The sequence below is a fragment of the Dipodomys merriami genome, unplaced genomic scaffold (genome assembly GCF_024711535.1).
Source record: "Dipodomys merriami isolate MVZ:Mamm:240054 unplaced genomic scaffold, mDipMer1.0.p SCAF_806, whole genome shotgun sequence".
Classification (NCBI taxonomy): Eukaryota; Metazoa; Chordata; class Mammalia; order Rodentia; family Heteromyidae; genus Dipodomys; species Dipodomys merriami.
In genome coordinates, this window is record NW_027206409.1 from 172,167 (window position 1) to 196,648 (window position 24,482).

The 24,482-nt window shown below is 41.5% G+C and overlaps 1 protein-coding gene across 3 annotated transcripts in view; it reads left to right on the plus strand.

Annotated features, from left to right (window-relative positions):
- LOC138819646 (protein Noxp20-like) overlaps nucleotides 1-24,482 on the plus strand; it is a 155,120-nt gene that overhangs the window by 96,003 nt on the left and 34,635 nt on the right. For all 3 annotated transcript variants that reach the window (XM_070011125.1, XM_070011126.1, XM_070011127.1), the window contains 6 exons: nucleotides 4,975-5,125; nucleotides 5,312-5,546; nucleotides 8,467-8,544; nucleotides 15,731-15,830; nucleotides 21,040-21,147; nucleotides 22,120-22,239. The gene's annotated coding sequence lies outside the window, so the exon portion shown is untranslated. The remainder of the gene's footprint in view (nucleotides 1-4,974; nucleotides 5,126-5,311; nucleotides 5,547-8,466; nucleotides 8,545-15,730; nucleotides 15,831-21,039; nucleotides 21,148-22,119; nucleotides 22,240-24,482) is intronic.

Sequence of the window (24,482 nt, forward strand, 5' to 3'; positions counted from 1 at the left end):
AAGGAGTATGCCAGCATTAGCTTTATTGATAATCTGAGAAGGCAACTAAAATACTTCTTCCTTTTCTAACTAAGTGACTTTGTAAGGTAGATTTTCTGCATATACTTGAAACAACATAACCCAACAGACAGTATAAAAGCAGATGAGAGAATACAGGTGTCTTTCATTAGGCTAAAGGATGAAGAGATTTATTAAAGATGTAAAACAATGGGACTATTCTGCTGAAATTTTACCTTTTTTGGAAAATACAGTTTTTTTTCAATAAGCGTATATTAATAAGTAGTGTTTCTTTTCTTTCTTTTTTTTTCTTTTTGGTGAGTTGTGTGGAGTAAACTTTGGGTTTGGGTGCTGACCCTCAGCTCTTTAGCTCAGTGCTAGTATCCTACCACTTGAGCCACAGCACCACTTACAACTTTTTCTGCTTATGTGGTGCTCAGTAATTGAACTCAAGGCCTCATGCATACAAGACACTCTACCACTGAGCCACCTTCCCATCCCCAGTGTTTTTGTACTTAAGTTTACAAAACTACCATAAGCACTTGAGTTCTAAATTTTCTTTTGTTTGGGTTGTGAAACTAGGACTCAATACCTGATGCTTTGCTCATTAGCTGAGTTCTACTTTTTAACATATCTGTCTGTTTCTCTCGTGTGTGTGTGCATGCACATGCGAATGCATGTGTATCCCCTATTTTTTATTTAATTTATTTAGTTTTGTGCCAGTCCTGGGGCTTGAATTCAGCACTTAGGTATTGATCCTGAGCTGTAGTCTACCACTTGAGTTATAGTTGTACTTCTGGGTTTTTTTTTTTTTTTCTTTTATTTTTTTTTTATTTTTTTATTTTTTAAATTGTATTTTATTTTATTTGAGAACATACTGTACAGAGGGGTTACAATTACATGGGCAGGATAATGCATACATTTCTTACCAAGCATTGCAGCCTCCTCCTTTGTTTACCCTTCACTTCCCTTCCCCGCCTCCCCCCTCCCCCCACCCAATTTTACCCCCCTCCCCCCACCCAATTATACCCCCCTCCCCCCCCACACCAAAATTGTAAAGCTGGTTTTGACATGACATTTTGTACTTCTCATTGTTGCAACAGGTCCCCCTGAATCCTTAAACGACTTGTTTGTCCCCATCTCCTCCACATGTTATACTGACATCAAATATAGTGAAAGCGGGGGTTACACTGTGGGGGAGGGACATACAGAGCAACAAAGAAATAATCTTATAAATGCATTAGAAACACATCCATGAAAGAAACAAAAACATTAAAATACATATTTAAGGGTTCATTTTCCTAACATCACAATATCTGGCCTTTTCCGCTTGACTCATACCTATACTAGATATTGCAAATAAGGGAAACCATGGGACCTATGCTTCTTTGGGCCTGGCTTACTTCACTTAATATAATTTTTTCCAAACCTTTCCATTTCCTAACAAATGGGGAAATGTAACAGGATCCCAGCAGAGAACTTCCCAAACATACAAAAAGATAGGCCTATTCAGATACAAGAAGCTTTTAGAACCCCAAATAGACCAGACCAGAATAGGACATCCCACCATCACATTATAATCCACACAGGATCAACCCAGACCAAGGAAAAGATCCTTAAAGCTGTCAAGGAGAAAAGGTTAATCACCTATAAAGGGAAACCAATTAGAATTACCTCAGATTTCTCAGCAGAGACAATCAAAGCAAGAAGAGCCTGGAATGACGTATGCCATGCCCTAAAAACAAACAACTATCAACCAAGAATACTGTACCCAGCTAAACTCTCCTTCATAACTGAAGGCCAAATAAAAACCTTCCATAGCAAAGAAAAATTGAAACAATACATCTCCAACAAACCAGCCCTGCAAAAGATTCTTAAAGATGTCCTACACATAGAAAACCAACAAGAATGCAACAAAGGCCAAGAAACTGCACACAAACTGAGAATCCAAGAACCTTAGGAAGAACCCAGTTTTCACAGCCCCCAAGAAGGTGGATAACATGGCAGGAACTCCCAAATACCTCTCAGTCCTATCTCTTAACGTTAACGGACTGAACTCTCCAATTAAGCGACATAGACTGTCTAGTTGGATTAAAAAACAAGACCCTTCTATCTGCTGCCTGCAGGAGTCACATCTTGCCCGTAAAAACAAACATATTTTCAAGGTTAAAGGCTGGAACAAAATCTACCAAGCAAACGGCCCTCATAAACAGGCGGGAGTTGCAATCCTAATATCAGATAAAATAGACTTCAAATTAAAATTCGTGAGAAGAGATAAAGAAGGTCGCTACATATTAATTAAAGGATCTCTCCTCCAGGGGGATATTACAATTCTAAATATCTATTCACCAAACAATGGAGCACCCAAATTTATCAAAGAAACACTACTTTCCCTCAAATCCCAGATAGATCCAAAGACATTAATCGTTGGGGATTTTAACACACCACTCTCCCCACTAGATAGATCAACTCGGCAAAAACTCAACAGAGAAACCGCAGATCTAAACAGCTGCATAGATCAACTAGACTTAACAGACATTTACCGAACATTTCACCCAGCAGCATCAGAATACACGTTCTTCTCAGCAGCACATGGAACGTTTTCTAAAATAGACCACATTTTAGGCCACAAAGCAAACTTGTCTAAATTCAGAAACATTGAAGTTATACCTTGCATTCTCTCTGACCACAAGGGAATAAAATTAGAACTCAACACCAAAAGCCACCAAAGAAAGTCCGGTATCACATGGAGGCTGAACAACACACTGCTGAATCATGAGTGGGTCATGGAAGAGATTAGAAAGGAAATTCAAATGTTCATGCTATTCAACAAAAATGAACACACAAATTACCAGCTCCTCTGGGACACAGCAAAGGCAGTACTCAGAGGCAAGTTTATAGTTCTGGGTTTTTTTTGTTTTGTTTTGTTTTGTTTTCTGAGTAGTTTATTGGAGATAAGAATCTCATTGACTTTCCTGCTCCAGCTAGCTTTTAATAGCAATCTATAGATCTCAGTCTCCTGAGTGTGTAGCTACGATTACTGGTGAGAGCCAACAGTTCCTGGCTCTACTAACATTTTTTTTTTTGCCGGTTGTGGGGCCTAAACTCTGGGTCTGGGCACTGTCCCTCAGCTCTTCAGCTCAAGGCTAGCGCTCTATCACTTGAGCCACAGTGCCACCTCTGGCTTTTTCTACTTATGTGGTGCCGAGGAATCGAACCCAGGACCTCATGTATGCAAGGCAAGCACTCTACCACTGAGCCACCTTACCTTTTTAATTAGCTCTTTGGGAGCTCTCAAAATTTAAGAGTATTAAGAGGTCCTGAGACTAGCATGTTTGAGAGCTGCCAGATGAAAATTTTCCAAATATTAGTGCTTTGAAAGAAGGCTCTCTGTTTACTTCTTTGAACTGTCAGTGTGCTTGCCACTGATATCTCTAAACCTCATTTGATTTTTTTCTTTTTTTTTTTTTTTTGTCGGTCGTGGGGCTTGAACTCTGGGCCTGGGCGCTGTCCCTCAGCTCTTCAGTTCAAGGCGAGCACTCTACCACTTGAGGTACAGCACCACTTCCGGTTTTCTGGTGGTTTATTGGAGATAGGAATCTCATGGTCTCTCCTGCCCGGGCTGGCTTTGAACCACGATCCTCAGATCTCAGCCTCCTGAGTAGCTAGGATTACAGGCATGAGCCACCAGCGCCCGGCTTTGATTTTTTTCTATTTCTCATCAACTGTAAAATAACTAGTCTTCAAGTTTTCTACAAAGCGAATATTTCTCAGTGAGAAACTTTTGTTACTCCTTTAGTATGGATTTTATGCAGACTGGGACATTTTCTTTTTTGTTTGTTGTCTTCAGCATCGTGTTTAAGAAGTCAGACTAGACAATTGTATAACATCTTACTAATAAATGATTCCTTAGTCTATGTAAAAGCTTGATTCCTGATTAGAAAATTTTTTCTGACCAGGTACTGGTGGCTCACACCTGTAAACCTAGATACTCAGGAAACTGAGACCCCGCATCTGGGTTTAAAGCCAGCTCACCAGCAAAGTCTGTGAGACTCTGATCCCCAGGTAACTACCAAAAGCCCAAAGTGGAGCTGTAGCTCAAGTGATAGATTGTTAGATTTGAGCTGAAGAAGCTCAGGGACAGCACCCACGCCCTGAGTTCATGCCCTAGGACTTGCACAAAAAAAGAAAAAAAGATTTTTTGAACATAAGTTCTTAATGTTTTTCTGAAGTATTGAGATGGCAGTTAAGTATGATGGGCTTTGGAGTTATCCACTGAGTCAAAATGAAGATCTGTCTTTTACTAAAGCCATGTGACCTGCGATCCTGAGCTCTTTTCTCATCTGTAAGGTAACCCAATCTAATTCCTTACAGGTTGTTAAAATAAGTACTAAATTAAATACTTTATTCAGAGGCTGGGAAGGTGTCTCAGTGGTAGAGTGCTTGCCTTGCATGCATGAGGCCTTGGGTTCGATTCCTCAGTACCACATAAGCAGAAAAAGCCAGAAGTGGTGCTGTGGCTCAAGTGGTAGAGCACTAGCCTTGAGCTGAAGAGCTGAAGAGCTGAGAGACAGTGCCCAGGCCCAGAGTTCAGACCCCAAGACTGGCAAAAACAAAACAAAACAAAACAAAAATGAAATAATGTATTCAATAAGTGGCATAATAGTCATAAGCAAGAGATGGTAATTATTTTAATGATTCCAAAGATATAATAGATTAAAAAATCTGCTTTTTAGAAGTCTTAACTTAGGAAACACATAAAGCCATTGTGATGTGTTTAGATAGTTGCATTCTTTCTAATTAGTCCTCAGTATGACAGTTGTGTTATTTATAAACTTTTTTCTGCAATTAACTGCATTTGTTCATGTAATCAGCATCTGTTTGGTGTAGGAATGGGAATCTTGAACTTTAAATACCATTCAGAGGACTCTGAGGGATTTTCTAAACAGTTGGATTTTTGTCTAATATGTTCACCAGAAATGACTCTGAAAAGAGACTCCTGCCCAACTCCTCTCACTCTTTGCCAGCCCTCCTCAGTGATATTTGTTGAGAATTCAGCAGTGATGTTGGCATTTAATGATATCTCAATGAAGTACTGAAAAAATGGAAGTAGCTGACGGGGATAAAGGTAGGAACCTGCTGTTGTGGTAGTGTTGGTCATCTTTTTCTATCAGCATTCTTGGTCCTTGCCATCCCTTTGCCTAAGAATATGTCTTCCGATTTTGGGAGAGTCCTGCCTTTCTCCAAAGTCCCTCCAAAGCCCACACTTTATTCCTTTATTTATTTATTTTGTTATTGTTGTTTTTGGTGCCAGGACCACAGCTTGAACTCAGCTGATGTCTTACTAATCTGAACCACGACACCAGTCTGTCTTTTTCTTGCTAAGTGGAGATAGATCTAAACAGAATTTTCTGCCTGGCTGGCTTTAAACGTCCATCCTCCAGGTCTCAGCCTCCTGAGTAGCTGATTATTGCCGTGAGCCACCAGCACCATCCTACATACTTTCGATGCAACTTCTCCTCATCTCAATGCCAGTCACCAAGCCTCAGGCAAGTACTCTACCATGGAGTTATACCCCTAGCCTAATACTGGGCCACACTCCTGCCCAATATATACTTAATTCTGTGGAAAGTATTTGGTAGTGATCTTCCACCATTGTTTTCCTTTGTTATGATGGTACTGGGGTTTGAGCTCAGCTCACTCAAACTTAGTAAGCAGACACTCTACCACTGAGCCATGCCTTGGGCCCTGCTTTCCCTTGACTGTTTTCAGGGAGAGTATGGTTTCCTGCCTGGATGCATGCCTGAACTACAATTACCGATTTCAGTCTTCCTGTCATTGTTAGGATCACAGACACTTGCCACTGTGTCCAGCCTCTCTGTTGAGATGGAATCTCCTAAAATTTTCTGCCCAGGCTGGGCTGGAACTGAGATCCTCTTAATTTTGGACTCTCACATTAGTGTAGGAGGATGAGCACATATTAATGTAACAGGCTATGGCTGAGAAGGGATCTCACAAACTGTGCTGCCAAGGCTGACCTCAAATTATAATCCTCCATTCTCAACTTCCCAAATAGCTAGGTTTACAGGCATGAGCCACAGCAGTGACCTGCCTCATTTTGTTCGCAACACTTACCAAAAAAAAGTTATTAACACTCAAACATAATACATTGTATATCTGAACATTGTAAATTAAATGTATATATTGGAATATTATTTACATTCTAAGTATACACTAAATAATTTTTTAGAACAGAATGAGATAAATATAAATGAAAAAAATTCTGCATGCTATTGGATCATTTTGTCTATATTTTGTGATATAGGTATGTCATTATGTTTTCAGATTAATTTCTTGCACCCAGTAGGATTTAGTTGGATGACAACCTACGAGTCAGGTTTTAGATTTTTATTCATATTAGGATATAGTTAAATGTTGCTTAAATGAGTTACGTTGGTAAGGATGGTATTAATGAGATCACCTTCACAATCCATCTTATACTTGGGATTGCTAAGTCATTTTAATTCTTTCTCTTAAATGCCAAGGGAGAGACACAAATGAGCTATGATACATTCTTCCCACCAATCCCAGGAAATTTGGGGGACAATGGTCAGATAAAGCAGTAACAATTTTCCCTTTAAGCTATAGACTGATGATTAAGAAATATATAGATTCTAAAGGTTAATACCTTTGGCTGGTCTCAAAGTGAGTGACTGGATAGGATTTAGGTGTGTAAAGAGAGAAGGAATATTTCCTGACAGTATGTTTGGCTGTCTTGATTATAGTTTGCTCTTGACTTACCCATATGTTTGCATGTTTCTTCAGTGAGGTGTTCTGTTTTCCCATCATCAAGATAGCATTTTCCTTAGCACCCTTCCAACATTAATCCTTTCTCCCGCTGATTTAAACATCACCTTGCTCACTTGGATCATGGATTATTCCCTCAATTTTACTTCCTTTTTTGTTCCTAGATTAGTGCTGATCAGTTCTCTACTCAGCCATTAAAATGATCTTCCTTTGATTTAAATTTGATCTTACTTGTCTCTGTTCTAAAAATCATTCAGTGGTTCCTCATCTCTTCGTTAGAAACTTTGAAATCTTACTAGGGTGTAAAGGCCTAGTCTTTGCTGGATCCTATTTTGTTGCTTTTTTCCTTTGTTTACATTAAATGCTGTGATTATACTAAACTTCCTGCTATGCTTTCACCCCCTAATCTTGGCACTCATTTTCTCTGCCTGAAACTCTTCCCATAACTTGAATTCCATTTTTTAAATTCTTTTTCTTTTCTTTTTTTTCTGGTCCTGGGGCTTGAACTCAGGGCCTGGGTTCTGTCCCTGAGCCTCTTTGTGCTGAAGGCTAGTGCTCTACCATTTGTGCCACAGGGTCACTTCTGTCTCTTTCTGTTTGTGTGGTACTGAGGAATCAAACCCAGGGCTTCATGCATGCTAGGCAAACACTCTACTACTAAGCCACATTCCCAGCCCTGAATTCCATTTACTTTATACAATATCTGCTTCATACTCTCCATTCATTCTTCTGTAATGTGACGCAAAGAGTATTGAGAGTGGAGGCCAAGGTTTAACTCCTAACCTTTGCTAAGAAATCTTGTGGAAATTCTTGACCTCTTCCAGCCTTCATTATCTTTATTGCCAAAGTGTGATAATGCCCACCTCTCTTATAAGCCCATTAAGAACATCTATCGACATTCTATGCACAAAAAAATTCTATAAGCATGTCAGCCAAAGATGTTTGGTGTGGCAACGTGGGTGATGACAACAAGAATGATCCAACCAAGGAAGCATTTAGCTTCACTGCTCAGGTGACCTTCCTGAACCATCCAGGCCAAATCAGTGCTAACTATGCCTCTGTCCTGGATTGTCATTCAGCGTAAATTGCTTGCAAGTTTACTGAGTGGAAAGAGAAACTTGAAAAGAGATCTTGTAAGAAGTTGGAAGCTAGTCCTAAATTCCTGAAGTCTAGTGATGCTGTCATGGTTCATATGGTTCCAGCAAGCCTTGTGTATGTGGAGAGCTTCTCTGACTATCCTCCTTTGGGTCATCTTGCTGTTTGTGATAGGAGACAGTTGCTGTGTGTGGCATCAAAGATGTGGACAAGAAGTCTGCTGGAGCTGGCAAGGCCACAAAGTCTGCCCAGAAATCTCAGAAGGCCAAGTGATTATTATTATCCCTAACGCCTGTAGCTTCAGCTTATTCAGTGGTGGAAGAAAAGTCTCAGAAATGTTTGTCTTAATTGGACATTTAAGTTTAATAGTGAAAGAATGGATAATGATAACAATGCATCATAAAAACTTGAGAAGGAAAGGAAAAAATTCTATAAGCACTCATATTCCATGCTCATTAAATTGTTATGCATACTTCTGCTGCCTTCACTCCTCTTCCTTCTCACCTTTCTTGTGATCCTCAGCAGTTTTTCTGGAATGTTTTTCATGTAAAACTTTGTTTTTTTCAGGGGATGAAGATTTTTCTGAAGAGATAACAGAGATGTTTTTCCCAACACATCTCCTGCAAACCAGACAAACTGGCCAGGGTAAGTTATTACTTCTTGGTGATTGTGATTCATTTATTTGTGACACTTCAGTGAATAAAAACTGAGATAGTAACCATTTACAATATGGAAGTAAGAACAAAAGCCTTGCTCTTTGTTGATGACTTGTGAGCTATGTTAATATCCAAGGTCAGAGTGGGCAAAGAGGTTCTATATCCAGAGAAATATTTAATACAACATATATTCCATTGCCTGCTCATGCACAGGACATGGGATGCTTTTTCCTTTTATACCTATCTTTCCCAGGCTCAGGAGACATTCTGTAAACCAGTAAGCCCCAGCCACTCAATGCTCTCTGGACAGAGGGAACTGATATAATCAAGATGTCCTGTGTGCTCCTAAGTCCTAGGGTAAGGACCCTAATAATTGATCTTTTTGGTTGTTGTTGTTATTAGAAAATAAATTTTGTTATGGAATGTCTTGGGTAGAAGAAAGACATTCCTCAAGCAACAAAGTAGCAGAAAGTTCCAGGCCAGCCTGTGCTAGCAGGGTTTGACCTCAAAAAGAAAAAAAAACATAAAGAAATACATGTTTAAAATCTACTGAATGTAAGAAAGAAAGAGTACGGTTTCCTGTGAGTATATAATGTCAGAGAGTTTCCTGGAAACAGTAGCCTCTAAAATGGGATGATTGTTTTTCTTTATAGGGAAATAGTAATAACATTTATTATTATAACCACAATTCAGTGACATTCAGTACATTTCCAGTATTGTAGAACCATCACCTTTATCTTATCCCAAACATACCCATCACCCTTGACAAAAATTTTGGGCCATTAAACCATTCATGCCTCTTGCCTTCCCTCAACCCACAGTAGCCCTGAGTTATTTTCTGTGTCTGTGAACCTTCTTACTCTTGGTACTTTATTGTTGTAGTCTGAATGTTTGGATTTCCATAATTTTTCATATGGTAACACTTGATCTTTTATTCTTATCCCCTAATGTTTGCTTTCTCCATAAAACCCTCTCAGAACACTCCTCGGGAACTCATCTTCTGCAGTTCAAGTGCATCTCTTCACTATTCAATCTAGTATTGTTTAAAAATGGTCAAATTTAAGAAAAGTCATAAAAAGAATATAAACAGTATTTATGTGCTTTTTATGAAAATTCACTATAGTTAACATTTTCCTTCATTCGCTTAATCACTTATTTGTGTGTATGTTCTCTTTGTGGACATACATTTGAGATTAACTTGTATATATCATAGTCCTCTATTCCTACCTATTTTAATCTTGCTCTCCTCAGGATAAAAATGTCCCATTATTACATAGCCACAGTAGTTACCGGCTTCAGTAAATTAATCACAATGCCATACTTTGCTTAATCTTTGTCTATATTTCAGTCTTGACAATTGGCTCAATTCTGTCCCTGTCATTTTTTTCTCCAGTACTAATACCAGTACATGATCATGAATTATATATAGTTGTGTATACTTGATCTCCTATAGTCTATAATAATTCTCTGCTTTTCCTTTATAACATTACTATTTTTAACAACACAAGCACCTGCTTCCATTTAGTAGCTAGGATGAGAGGTATGAGTGACTGCTGACTAGCAAATGTAGAGTTCTTGAGGGTTAAATTGTGTTATTTGTTTTTGTTTTTGTTTTTGTTTTTTACAAAGTATGAGGCTCATTGTAAAAAATGCTCAGTGTTGTTGACCCCATATAAACTAGCTTATTATCCCAAATATACATGTAGATGTTCAATAAGCAGATATGTCTCTATATTTTTATTCTAGGTAATTTGCTAGGTGCTAGGGAAGTAATGATGAGAATGACATAGAACAATCACAAGAATAAAAGAAATCATGTTAATAAATATTTTTGAGGTCAATAATTCTCAATGTGGTCCCTATGTGGCAATTCTCAGAAGGCAGTTTTCAAATAATTGAAATTTTTGGCATAGAGATACAGGGTATAGCAGGGGCATTGGCCTGGTTGTCTGCAAACTAAGGGTGTAGGGAAAAGTGCACTGGAGCATGTGGTTCTGGGAATAATTTTTTAATATTTTTGTTTATATTTTTTACCTTTTTTTCTCCAAGCTAGCAGGCTTCATACCTTGAGCCACAGCTTAATTACTCACTTTCTTTTTTCTTTGTTCATTTTTGCTGACCTTGGGGCTTGAACTCTTCTGCCTGGGCCCTGTCCCTGAGCTTCTTTTGCTCAAGGCTAACACTCTACCACTTCAGCCACAGCACCACTTCCAGCTTTTTCTGAGTAGTCTATTATGTTTCTCGGACTTTCCTTCCTTGCATCAAACTGTGATCCACAGAACTCAGCCTCCTGAGTATGAGTAGCTAGGATTACTGGTGTGACCCTTTGGCACCTGGCTAGGTTTTTCTTATGTTTTGGTTCTGGACCTAGGGCTTGAACACAGGGCCTGGTCAGTGTTGTTTAGTTTTTGTTTTTGATTTAAAGCTGATAGTCTATTTGAGCCAAAGATCACTTTCTGCCTTTTTGTTGTTGTTTTTATTCTTTGTGTTAATCCCAGGGCTTCAAAGTGGCCTGGCCAGTCTCCAGTGTCCATGTTTTCTCCCACTTCCGCCCCCCCCAAGTTAGCAGGCACTACATCTTTAGCCAGTGCACAACTCTTCCTTTTTATTTTTGGTGGTTGTTTTTATTTCTTTGTATTTGGCTTTTATTTATTTATTTATTTTGGCTGGTCATGGGGCTTGAACTCTGGGCCTGGGTGCTATCCCTCAGCAATTCAGCTCCTGGTCCTCTACCATTTGAGCCACAACACCACTTGCAGCTTTTTTTTCTGCTTATGTGATGTTGAGAAGTCGAACCAGGGCCTCATGCATCCAAAGCAAGCAGGCACTCTACCACTGAGCCACCTTCCCAGCCCTGGTTTTCATTTTTTTATGGTGATACTAGGGCTTGACCTGCCAGTCTTCTTGAGGTGTTGGGCTTTTTCCCCCCTCTAGGATGGAAGTTTTACAATTTGAGCCATAGCTCATCTTTTTTTTTTTTTTTGTTAATATTGTAAGGTCTGCTCCTGGATGGTGAGCAGACACCACACTCCTCACAGCAAAGTCTCCACCCAGTAACTGCGTTACCTAGGCAACTGGGACACCTGGAAGAAGTCACATTTGCATCCACTGAGGTCATATCTGAATTTGATGTGTCCACACCTTTCTCTGCCCGTACCCTAGATAAGGCCTAGCCCAGGCCCAGACACTCTCTCTCTACTCTCTCTCTGCTCTCTCTGCTCTTTTCTAGCTCTTTCCTCTCTCTTTCCTCTCTTTCCCAGCTCTCTCTCATTCCAAGGCCTTTCCCAGCCATGTGGAGTGCCAACCTTGCCTGGTCCCAGCAGGTCTACTGAATAAAACTACCCCTTACCTGAATAGCATGTGCATGGTGCTGTTTTTACTCGGCTATCTCTTTTTTTCAAACCTAACAAGTGAGATAAGTGTCCTATGGCTCTAACTACTCAGGAGGCTGAGATCTGAGGACCTCAGTTGGAAGCCAGCCCAGACAGAAAAGTCCTTGTGAGACTCTTATGTCCAATTAACCACTCAAAACCCAGAAGTGGCGCTATGGCACAAATGGCAGAGCACAAGGCTTCAGTACAAGAGGCGCAGGGACAGCGCACAAGTCCTGAGTTCAAGCCCCACAACTGTCAAAAAAGACAGAAAGGAAAAAAGAACTACAGGAAGCCAAGATGACTATCCAGAGAGCTTGGTATTGGCATAAGAACAGACATCAGGACCAATGGAATAGAATTGAAATCCCAGAAATGAACCTACAGACCTATAGCCATCTAATCTTCGATAAGGGAGCTAAAACAATAGAATGGAAGAACGACAGCCTCTTCAGTAAATGGTGCTGGTAAAATTGGTTAACTACTTGTAGAAAACTAAAGCTAGATCCTTATATATCACCTTGCACCAGAATCAACTCCAAATGGATCAAAGACCTCAAAGTTAATGCAGACACTTTGAAAACATTACAGGATGGAATAGGAGAAACCTTAGGTTTCCTTTGCTCAGGCCGAAATTTTCTGAATAGAGACCCAGAAACACAACAAATCAAAGAAAGGTGGGACAAATGGGATTGCATAAAGTTGCAGAGCTTCTGCAGGGCAAATGACATAGCTAGCAAGATCAATAGAAAGCCCACAGATTGGGAGAAGACCTTTACTAGCCATACAACGGACAAGGGTCTCATATCTAAAATATACTTGGAACTCAAAAAATTAAACCACCCAACAACAAATCTTCAAAGAAACAACTGCCCAATAAATAAGTGGGCGAAAGACTTAAAGAGAAGCTTCTCTGAAGAAGAAAGAAGGATGGCCAATAGACACATGAAGAAATGTTCAACATCCCTAGCCATAAAAGAAATGCAAATCAAAACAACATTGAGATATCACCTCACCCCAGTTAGAACAGCAAAAATCAAGAACTCTAACAACAACAGATGCTGGAGGGGATGTGGACAGAAAGGAACCTTACTTCATTGTTGGTGGGAATGTAAACTTGTTCAACCACTTTGGAAAGCAGTATGGAGGTTCCTCAAAAGACTTCACATAGAGCTCCCCTATGATCCAGCAATCCCACTTTTGGGCATTTACCCAAATGTTTACAAACAAGACCACACTAACGCCAACAGCACAACTATGTTTATTGCAGCATTATTTACCATAGCTAAGATATGGAACCAACCCAGATGCCCCTCAGTAGATGAATGGATCAAGAAAATGTGGTATATATACACAATGGAATTCTATGCCTCCATCAGAAAGAATGACATTGCCCCATTTGTTAGGAAATGGAAAGGTTTGGAAAAAATTATATTAAGTGAAGTAAGCCTGGCCCAAAGAAGCATAGGTCCCATGGTTTCCCTTATTTGCAATATCTAGTATAGGTATGAGTCAAGCGGAAAAGGTCTGATAATGTGATGTTAGGAAAATGAAACCTTAAATATGTATTTTAATGTTTTTGTTTCTTTCATGCATGTGTTTCTAACGCATTTATAAGATTATTTCTTTGTTGCTTTGTATGTCCCTCCCCTACAGTGTAACCCCCGCTTTCACTATATTTGATGTCAGTATAACATGTGGAGGAGATGGGGACAAACAAGTCGTTTAAGGATTCAGGTGGACCTGTTGCAACAATGAGAAGTACAAAATGTCATGTCAAAACCAGCTTTACAATGCCGGTGTGGGGGGGGGAGGGGGGTATAATTGAGTGGGGGGAGGGGGGTAAAATTGTGTGTGGGGAGGGGCGAGGCGGGGAAGGGAAGTGAAGGGTAAACAAAGGAGGAGGCTGCAATGCTTGGTAAGAAATGTATGCATTATCCTGCCCATGTAATTGTAGCCCCTCTGTACCGTATGTTCTCAAATAAAATAAAATACAATTAAAAAAAAATAAAAAAGAAATGCAAATCAAAACAACATTGAGATATCACCTCACCCCAGTTAGAACAGCAAAAATCAAGAACTCTAACAACAACAGATGCTGGAGGGGATGTGGACAGAAAGGAACCTTACTTCATTGTTGGTGGGAATGTAAACTTGTTCAACCACTTTGGAAAGCAGTATGGAGGTTCCTCAAAAGACTTCACATAGATCTCCCCTATGATCCAGCAATCCCACTTTTGGGCATTTACCCAAATGTTTACAAACAAGACCACACTAAAGCTACCAGCACAACTATGTTTATTGCAGCATTATTTACCATAGCTAAGATATGGAACCAACCCAGATGCCCCTCAGTAGATGAATGGATCAAGAAAATGTGGTATATATACACAATGGAATTCTATGCCTCCATCAGAAAGAATGACATTTCCCCATTTGTTAGGAAATGGAAAGGTTTGGAAAAAATTATATTAAGTGAAGTAAGCCAGGCCCAAAGAAGCATAGGTCCCATGGTTTCCCTTATTTGCAATATCTAGTATAGGTATGAGTCAAGCGGAAAAGGTCAGATAATGTGATGTTAGGAAAATGAAACCTTAAATATGTATTTTAATGTTTTTGTTTCTTTCATGCATGTGTTTCTAACGCATTTATAAGATTATTTCTTTGTTGCTTTGTATGTCCCTCCCCCACAGTGTAACCCCCGCTTTCACTATATTTGATGTCAGTATAACATGTGGAGGAGATGGGGACAAACAAGTCGTTTAAGGATTCAGGTGGACCTGTTGCAACAATGAGATGTACAAAATGTCATGTCAAAACCAGCTTTATAATGTCGGTGTTGGGGGGGAGGGGGGTATAATTGGGTGGGGGGAGGGGGGAGGCTGGGAAGGGAGGTGAAAGGTAAACAAAGGAGGAGGCTGCAATGCTTGGTAAGAAATGTATGCATTATCCTGCCCATGTAATTGTAGCCCCTCTGTACAGTATGTTCTCTAATAAAATAATATTAAAAAAATCACACACACAAAAAAAGATGAAGCATATCTTGTCCTTGGGTAGGTGTTAAAGGAGACATGGAAAGAGGCAAAGGAATAGGGAGTAGATGGCTTGGAAAATACAACATAAGATTCAATGCACATATGTGAAAATGGAACTAGGAAAGAAAGGGGATGGGTGGGGTTTTTATCGATTAGAAGAGTCGATGGAAACTATGAAAAAGTCTAAGAGGCATTGTAAAAACCAATTGATACATTGTACAACTGTTTAAAAAAATATCCATGAGGCCTGTAATTCTAATTACTCAGGAGGCTGTGAAATGAGGATTGTGGTTTGAAGCCAGCCATGGCAGAAAAGTTCATGAGACTCTTATCTCCAACAAACTACTCAGAGAAGGCTGGAAATACTGCTGTGGCTCAAGTTGTACAGGGCTAACCTTCAGCACAGAGAGGTTTTGGAACAGCACTTTGATCTTGATTTGAAGTGCCAAGACAGGCACAAAAACAAAACAAAACAAGATAAAACAAAAGAAAAAAAAGAAACAAACCAAAAACAAAAAAGATCTTAATTTTTATATTTTTGAAAATTACAAGAAAAACCCATGTTCCACCTACTTCAAATAGTTAGATAATATACATTATATGGCTATGATTGTGATGGATGGAAATTTTCTCATTCATGTAGCATCTAATGTTCATTCGAGGCATGGTTTTTCATGCCTCCCAGGCTATGACTTGTGTAGGCTGAGGTTATGGGCTTGGAGCTGCAGATACTGATACCCTTCTCAACCAGTGTTTCACCTCTTAACAGGGCAGTCATACCCAAGGGCTCCTTTAACTTCAGCTTCATGACCTCTTCGTGGTCCTGAGGGCCCAGTTGTGGGTGCCATCCTGGATACCTGTGATTTGAAGTAAGTTCATCCTACTCATCCTCTATGCCAAAAGAGTCAAGTGTGAGAGGGTTTGCAGACATTTGAAGTAATGTACATACACGGTGCTCCAGTGGCCCCACATACCTACCCAGCATATGCCTGTGTATCCTAGGATTATTGGTCTGGATCAGGGGATGTTTCCAACATATTCCCTAACTAGTGCTTCACCTGCTAAAGTGAATACATGATTGAGAGCCTCTTGTTTACCTTAAGGAAATCTAAATTCCTGATCTGTGCCACGCCACAGCAGATGCCATCCCACATGCCCCCCATTTCATTTTATGTTAGACCTTTCCTGCCACACTGTGGGAACCAAATCACTGGTGAGCAGTTGTGCATGTATGTACACACATTCACACTAAGGCATGTACATAGTGTCAGATTTGACTGGTTGTGTACTATATATTATAGTACCCAAGTGAAAGAAGACTTGGAGATTCCTTGACTACAAGCTATCCTGTTTTGCTATTTAGCTGTGTCCTGTATAGCCCAGGGTGTGGGATTCGAAGTGGGCATGCATCCACCCTCCACAACCAGTGCTCCTCTGTCGCTACCGCCTCGACCAGCAAGGAAGACGCGACACCGGACTCTTCTCTCTGCAGTTTATTCAGGACCTTTTTGTAATCTTCTGACCCCAACCCCGGGGAGAATTCCCCACAGCCTTAAGTACCCACTGGGTAGCCAACCCTGATACGCCACGTGGGAACCGCCAATAGGTTCAGGTGCGCGGAAGCAAGCCAGATTCTTTGCCTTAGCCATATCAGGAGTTGTTTACCACAGAGAGCACTCGCCATCGGGAAGGCGGAGGGCGGAAGCTGGCACCATCTTCCAGGTGCGGCCTCTCCCAGCTCTCTACAGTTCCCCCTTTTTTGTTTAAAGAACACAGATGAGAACAGAGGTCTGATCCCTGTTGTGCAATTGCAAGGACTGCATACAAGCCTTCTCCCAGAGGGCACCTTCTCTAGGGATGACTCAGCCTGTCCATTGATTCGTTTTTCACAAGGACGGGAAAAGGCGAATCGAACCCGTGTGCAATCAAACATGCTCTCCTCGAGGGCAAAACTCATGCCTCTCGACTGCAGTACTTTGGCTTTGCAATCTGTGTTCATTGTTTTAGGGTGGCAAGCCACGCTTAGGGGGACTGACCTGCTCCAATGACTGTAAAGGCTTGGATAATCATGGCTGCACTGCGACGCTGAGAACCTCTAATTTGGCAAATGCACCACAGACATACCAAGGAGGCTAACACCAGAAGGCCTATCAGGGCTCCCAAACCCGCCCCCTCCTTGAGATGAATCATAGCAGCGGAGATCCATGAAGATAACCCCTCCGCCAATCCGGCATCCACTCGGGTCGAGTTCACCATGACGATGGCAACCCTGAGCTGTTCCATCAGGCTGTCGAACTCCCCAGTTCAATTACCTAAAAGATAACTAGACAACTGTTTAGACAAATTTGCAGCGTTTTTTGAATAGGTTTTTTCCTGGGCCTGAACTCTGGGCCTGGGCGCTGTCCCTTAGCTCTTCAGCTCAAGGCTAGCACTCTTACCACTTGAGCTACAGCGCCACTTCCGGCTTTTTTCTCTTCTTGCTTATGTGGTGCTGAGGAATCGAACCCAGGGCCTCAGGCATGCAAGGCAAACGCTCTACCACTGAGCCACCTTCCCAGCCCCATTCTTCTGGGTTAATTGCACCACAGCAGCAGCTAATCCAGCATTAGTTAGTGGTCCGCCCAGCTCTCTGCAAACTAGTCCCCTATTCTTATATGGGGTTATGGCGGCTCTGCATTCCTTAGTACACTGCTCGTAAACAAGCTGTTTAATTAATGGCATGGCTGTGTCTGGGTCACCAAAAATTCTGCCAGCGGCCTCGACCATACGAGCAACAAAGTCCGAAAACGGCTCCATAGAGCCCTGCAGGATTTTGGTGAGATTGCCACTCACTTCGCCTTTATTTGGTAAGGCCTTCCATGCCTTTATGCCAATTTTATTGATTTGTTCATAAACTTGAACCGGGTAGCCTATCTGCTGATTGGCGAATCTCCCCTGTCCAAGCAGCATATCTCTGTCCCAAGCTGGGTTCCCCGCAGCCTGATTGGCTGCAGCCTCTTCACTAGCAAATTCAATCAAAAAGGCCTTCCAATCTAAATACTGACCTGGGCTCAACCAAGCTCGTGCGAGCCCACTCCAATCACCGGGTGTCATGCAGTGTCTGTTTAGGGCCTCCACCTGGGCTACAGTAAAGGAGGCTGTGATTCCATATGTCCGCACAGACTCAGCTAAAGATTTTATAACCTTAAAATCTAAGGGTTCATGATACCGCTGTCCCTGTGGATCCTGAAATATTGGACAGGCTAGATGTAACTCGGTTCTGACCGCTTTCCACATGCCTGGGCTGAAAGAACAGCCGGGGCTGCCACTTCCAGGGTCCTCCGCATAGAGCAGAGGGGCCGAAGGTGTGGGACGGTGCACGGAAGGCATGCATTCGTCTTTATCTGGGTCCTCTCTCTCCTTCCCTTTCCTCCTCTTTCTTATCTTTGTTTTTTCTATTTGTTCTATGAGTGATTGTAGTTCCTCTGAGTCTGTAGACTCAGAGGTCTCTAGTTCGGCAAAATCAGGGTATGACCCCCCCCCCGCTCTCCTCCTTTTCGCTGTCTGCCCTTTCTGATCTTTCTTCCTGCAGCATTTCTAAGGCGGCCTGACCATTCTCTACCGCCTCACTGCAACGCTGGTCCTCGAGACAGCCTCTTATCAGTTTCCATATTGGTCTCACTCCGCTCTTAAGCGTTCCTTGTTCAGAGGCAAAATCTAGGTCCCTCACTAGTTTCTCCCAAGAGGCCACCGTGAGGCTTCCAGAGACAGCGAACCATGGGGCAACGGTGTCACATTCATTCAAAAATCTCTCTAAAGTACTCTTTTTTATTTTTAACTTTTTTGAGTGCAGTAGCTCATTGAGAGCCAAAAAAATTGGGTGCGAAAAAGAAGCGCCCATGTTTTAAACATTTAAAGCTGGTAAACAAACTTTTACTTTCACTTTTGGCTACTCTATTGACTAGCCCCGGGTTCTCACTCTCTCTTTATCTACCGAGAAGAGCAAAAATCCCCCCCGCTCTTGTGGCGGATTCCCCTTTTACCTGGGGACTTACCCCCGCTTTTGTCGCGGATTCCCCTTTTACCTGGGGACTTACGGGTGCACCACCCTGACCACAGAGAGTTCTGAGTCCTCATTGGGGTTATGGCTGAGTCCCCGTACGGGCCACCACGTGTCGCTACCGCCTCGACCAGCAAGGAAGACGCGACACCGGACTCTTCTCTCTGCAGTTTATTCAGGACCTTTTTGTAATCTTCTGACCCCAACCCCGGGGAGAATTCCCCACAGCCTTAAGTACCCGCTGGGTAGCCAACCCTGATACGCCACGTGGGAACCGCCAATAGGTTCAGGTGCGCGGAAGCAAGCCAGATTCTTTGCCTTAGCCATATCAGGAGTTGTTTACCACAGAGAGCACTCGCCATCGGGAAGGCGGAGGGCGGAAGCTGGCACCATCTTCCAGGTGCGGCCTCTCCCAGCTCTCTACACTCCTCCTCCTACAGGGAGAGCATACCCAAAGCCCTTTTCTTTCCCTTTTGGACTAACATCTTGCAGGTCCTTCTCTGAAGGCCCAGGTGACAGTGCCATTCCAGATGCCCTAGTTTCTAGGCAAATAGGACCACTCTCCCTTTGTGGTAACTGAATATTTGTGTGGGGTTGAGTGAGTATATCATTGTGCTTGTGTATACACCAGTTTGTGGAACACAAGGACCTGTGGCAAGATTTTCCCACTTGGGTGCTGATGCCAGCCCAAGGCTTAGAGAGTAGGTCTTTCATGTCTCCCTTGCAGAGTATGGCCTGTGCTGCTTGGGATTATGGGGCTGGAGTTTGGCATGGTGCTGCACTTTCTAACCAGGGCTTATCCTGTTACAGGGAAGCCATACAAGGCGGCCAGTTTTTCTTCACTTTGGGACCTCTGGCTTCTTGGTATGAGTCAGCCCAGGTGCAGCTATATGTGCCTATGTCCTTCTCAGTAAGTGGTTCCACTCCCGGTTGGAACTGTGGGAATCCAGTTGTGATATGGGTTATGCATGTGTGTATACACATTCACAGGAGGGCACAAATGTGGTGCCAGAGTGGCCTTTTTGTGCAATATATTGGATCCAGAAGAAGGGAAGCCATAGCTTGTCCTTTTTCCTTAGCTGGCTAATTTCAGTGTAGCCTTGGGAGGCCTTCAATTCAAAGTAAGTGATTCCATTCCCTCCTCTGTCCTGTGAAAATGAAATCATGGGTCAGGGATTTTGTGCATGTGTATACACATGTTCCCATGAAAGCACTTAACTTATTTTTAAATTAGATAGGTCCTAGGTGTTTTTGGACCCAAGAGAAAAAGGCTGGGGTTGGAGACTGTAAAACATCCCTTTCACAGGCCTGTGGAGACCGGCTTATACGCCTGGAACTTGAGGTGCTGCCCACCTTCCTAAATAGTGCTTACTACTGCTAAAGAGAGGTCGTGCCTGGTAGCTTGTTCTTCACCATGTGGACTACTGTCTTGCTGGTCCCTTCTGATAGGCCTATGCGCCAGTACACACTTTCATAAGAGGGCACATACATGATGCCAGATAGGCCTGATTGTGGGCATATTGGGCCAGGCCCTGTGTCCATACCCCTGTAATGCCTTTGTAGCTTGGGGTTATTAACTTGGATCTGGGTATGTTGCTACCTCCCTAACTAGTCGTTTACCTTGTACAGTGACTTCATAGTGAGGACCTCTTCTTGATCATGTAAAGGAACTCTTTATTCATGATTTGTCAGCCTCAGAGACAGTGCCATCTGAGATATATCCATTTTCATGTAAAGATTGCTCCCACCCTGCCATTCTATGGGAACCCATTCATGGAATGTGGACACATGATTGTGCCTATGTGGTGCCAGTTGGACTAAGGGTGGGCTCTAGAGGGCAGAAGAGATGGCACATTGGAGCTTGGAGTATGTCCACCACCCTTCCCAACTATAGCCTATATACTGGGATTATGAGTCCTGAGCAGGGGATACTGTTGCTCACCCCATCCAGTGCTTCCCCTTCCACAAAGAGGTCATGGGCATTAGCCTGTTTTTCTTAATCTTGCAAACCTCTAGCTTCATGATTTGTGTTGTCCTAGATGCAGGTACCATTTGCAGATGACCCCAATTCAAAGGAAGCTGTTCCTCTCCTGCCCTTGCCCTGTGGGAACTGAATTGCAAAACAAAAAAGAAAACATTACGAACTAGTAAGTAGTGGGGTACTTGAAGTTATTTCACAAATGAGGGTCCTTATTAAGGCTTCTTACCCCCTTTTTTCTTCCTTGAAAAATTTTCCAGTGTACTAAAAATCATCACAAATACTTATGACAGTGCATATTAAATGTGATGTCCTTCATATTATGTATGAACATTTTCTTCATGAATTTTAGTCAGTGGTGTTTGATAACTTTTACTCCTCTATATGCAGTTTGCATAATGATAAAGTTTGTATCCATATCCACATATATTCTTATATAATCCTTCTCCAATCATTTGGTATTGTCCAGTATATTTTTAACTTTTCCCTAGTCTGACAAGTGTGGTATCTCTTTATTGTTCCTGACAGAATATTTTTCATAAATCTTGCCACATCACATATGCCTTTTCTTGTGAATTGCATGCTCAGATATTTTATTCAATATCATGTATCCTATCTGTCATCTTCTTGATTGAAATGTTCCTTTGTTGAATACATACTATTTAAATGTCTTCAGTCTTAAGAGAGGATGTTTATATTTTTTTTTGATGTTACTTACTCAACCAAAGGTGTTGCTGTAATGTAAACTTATTGATATTTTCCTACCTTTGTATTCATTTCCTTGGGGAAAATCTCCATTCTTAAAATGCACTCTTATTTCATTCTTAAAGCTTTTAAGTGTTGCTTTCTACCTTTGTTTTTAGGAATTGTTTGCTACGGCTTTAAGTTAAGGTCTATTTTGTATCTTATTCCATATAAATAGCTAGCTCATCCAAATAGCTATTTATTGAATAGTCTAATGTCAAATCTCAGGATTCTACATAGGCTTGTTCTCAGTTCTCTACCCTATGTAATACTTTTTCTTCAGCTGTAATACCAGATTGTCTTGATTACTAGGCTTTAGTGTAACAAATCCTCATTTTGAGTTATGGTGTGTCCCCAAAATTGTTCTTTCATATTCTTTGTGTCTTTTGATCTTTAGAAATCCTTCCTCTCCTCTGTTAGTGGGGACCAAACACCGAGTCTCTTGCATTTAAGGCAAGCACTCTACCACTCAGCAACTCACCTCATAACTTTGAGGAACAACAGTCACTGGGTCCAGGTGAGGTTTGGGGAAGTTTCCCTCTATAAGTAGGAACTCTTGACTTAGGGTCCTTGGTCACAGAATAAACATTTGCAGAGTAGTCACCATGGTAAGAAAACTTGGCAATACTTTATTGAGTTAGCAAGCAAACAAACAGATAAGCAGATAAACAGAAAGACAGAGGCACACTCAGAGTGTGAGTGCTCTTAACGGTAGACGCAAAGAGCTCTTTGACATCAGGGGCATTTATATAATAAAAGCAAGTCCTGTCATAAAGCGATATATATAGGTGTTTATCTTTGCTCTTAATCACTCTGGGGTTACACCATCTGAGTTCTTGGTTATTTGGTGATACAGTCTTTAGTGTATTTCTTTTTTTCGGGGGGAGGGTCCAGTCATGGGGCCTGAACTTTGGGCCTGGGCGCGGTCCCTCAGCTCTTCAGCTCAAGGCTAGTGTTCTACCACTTGAGCCCCAGCGCCACTTCTGGCTTTTTTCTTTTTTCTTATGTGGTGTTGAGTAATCGAACCCATGGCCTCATGCATGCAAGGCAAGCACTCTAACACTGAGCCACCTTCGCGGCCCCTTTAGTGTATTTCTTACAGGAAAGAATGCGTATATTTTTGCCATAGAACAGATGCTTATCCTTAAGATGATGAACGCACCCTGAGTTAGAAGCAAAGAAGATAGTGCATGTATGTTTCTAAATGTATTGTTTCTATCAGAGTTCCTAGATGTCATTTTCCAGGTCTCATTTTTCCTAAGCTATCCAGCCTGAAACTATAAAAAGTCCTGATAAGACTTCTCAGAAAATTGCATTCAATTTATAGATTGATTTGATAGAAAACAATACATTCTTTAGATATTGAGTATTCCCATGAATGATTTTTTTTTTTGGGTCCGGTCATGGGGCCTGAACTCTGGGCCTGGGCACTGTCCCTCAGCTCTTCAGCTCAAGGCTAGTGCTCTGCCACTTGAGCCACAGAGCTACTTCTGGCTTTTTTCTTTTTGCTTATGTGGTGCTGGGCAATCGAACCCAGGGCCTCAAGCATGCAAGACAAGTGCTCTACCACTGAGCCACCTTCTCAGCCCCCCATGCATGATTTTGACATAGCTGTATTTAGCTGTTTTTCAGTTATTTTTAATAATTAATGTTTGTTACATAGTATTATATATCTTTTGTAGGATATGCTTCTTGGTGTGTTTTTGTTCGTTTGGTTTGGTTTGAACAACATGGGGAATTGAACTGGTGTATGGGAGGAAAGCATTCTACCACCTAAGCCACAATATAGCCATGTTAGTAACTATTGAAGCTACTTAAAATAATCATCCATCTTATAATTTGTTATTTTTACCTTTTTTTCATCCTGGGGTACTTGGTATAGGAGTCTGGTTTTTGTGTGTGTGTGTGTGTGTGTGTGTGTGTGTGTGTGTGTGTGTGTGTATGCACATGCATGCATATAAGTGTATATGTGCCAATACTGGGGCTTGAATCCTCTTAACTTTTTCCAGCCAAGGTTAGCATTTACCATTTGAGCATGTATGCACCTTCAGTGTGGCTTTTCTGGTTAAATCCTACTCAGGAGGATACAAATGGCAGTTCAAAGCCAGCCTGGGCAGAAAAGTCCAGTAGTCCTATGAACTACTTTGAAAAACTACTATGAAAAACCTGGAAGTGGTACTATGGCTCAAAAATAGTGCTCAAGCTTTGAATTGAAGCCCTCAATCCTTAGGGCCAGCACATACAAAAATTAATGAACTTTGAATTGTCTAACCATGATGTATTTACACCATGATCTACAGATCTCAGCCTCTCAAGTAGGTAGCATTGTAGGTGTGATCCTGTAGTAATAATAAGTCATTTATTATTGTTACTAATGGATATTTTTTAAAGACATAAGTGTATGCTAGTGGCTCAAGTCTATAATCCTAGCCAGTCAAGAGGCTGAAGTTTAAGAATCTTTGTTCAAAGCTGACCCAAGGGAGAAAAATCTATGTGGCTTATCTCCAATTAACAATCAAAAAGTTGGAAACACAGCTGTAGCTTTAGTGGCATAGTAGTAACCTTAAGCAAAAATGCTTAGGGACAGTGCCCAGACCCCGAGTTCAAGTCCCAGAATCAGCCCCCAAAATTAAAATAAATAGAACACAAAATAACTCCAGGTATGACTAGTGATAGTATGCCTAGTTTGCATGAAATTCTGAATTTGATTGCCACCAGCAAGAAAAATACACAAACCAAGAAAAAATGTTTCCAAAGCCA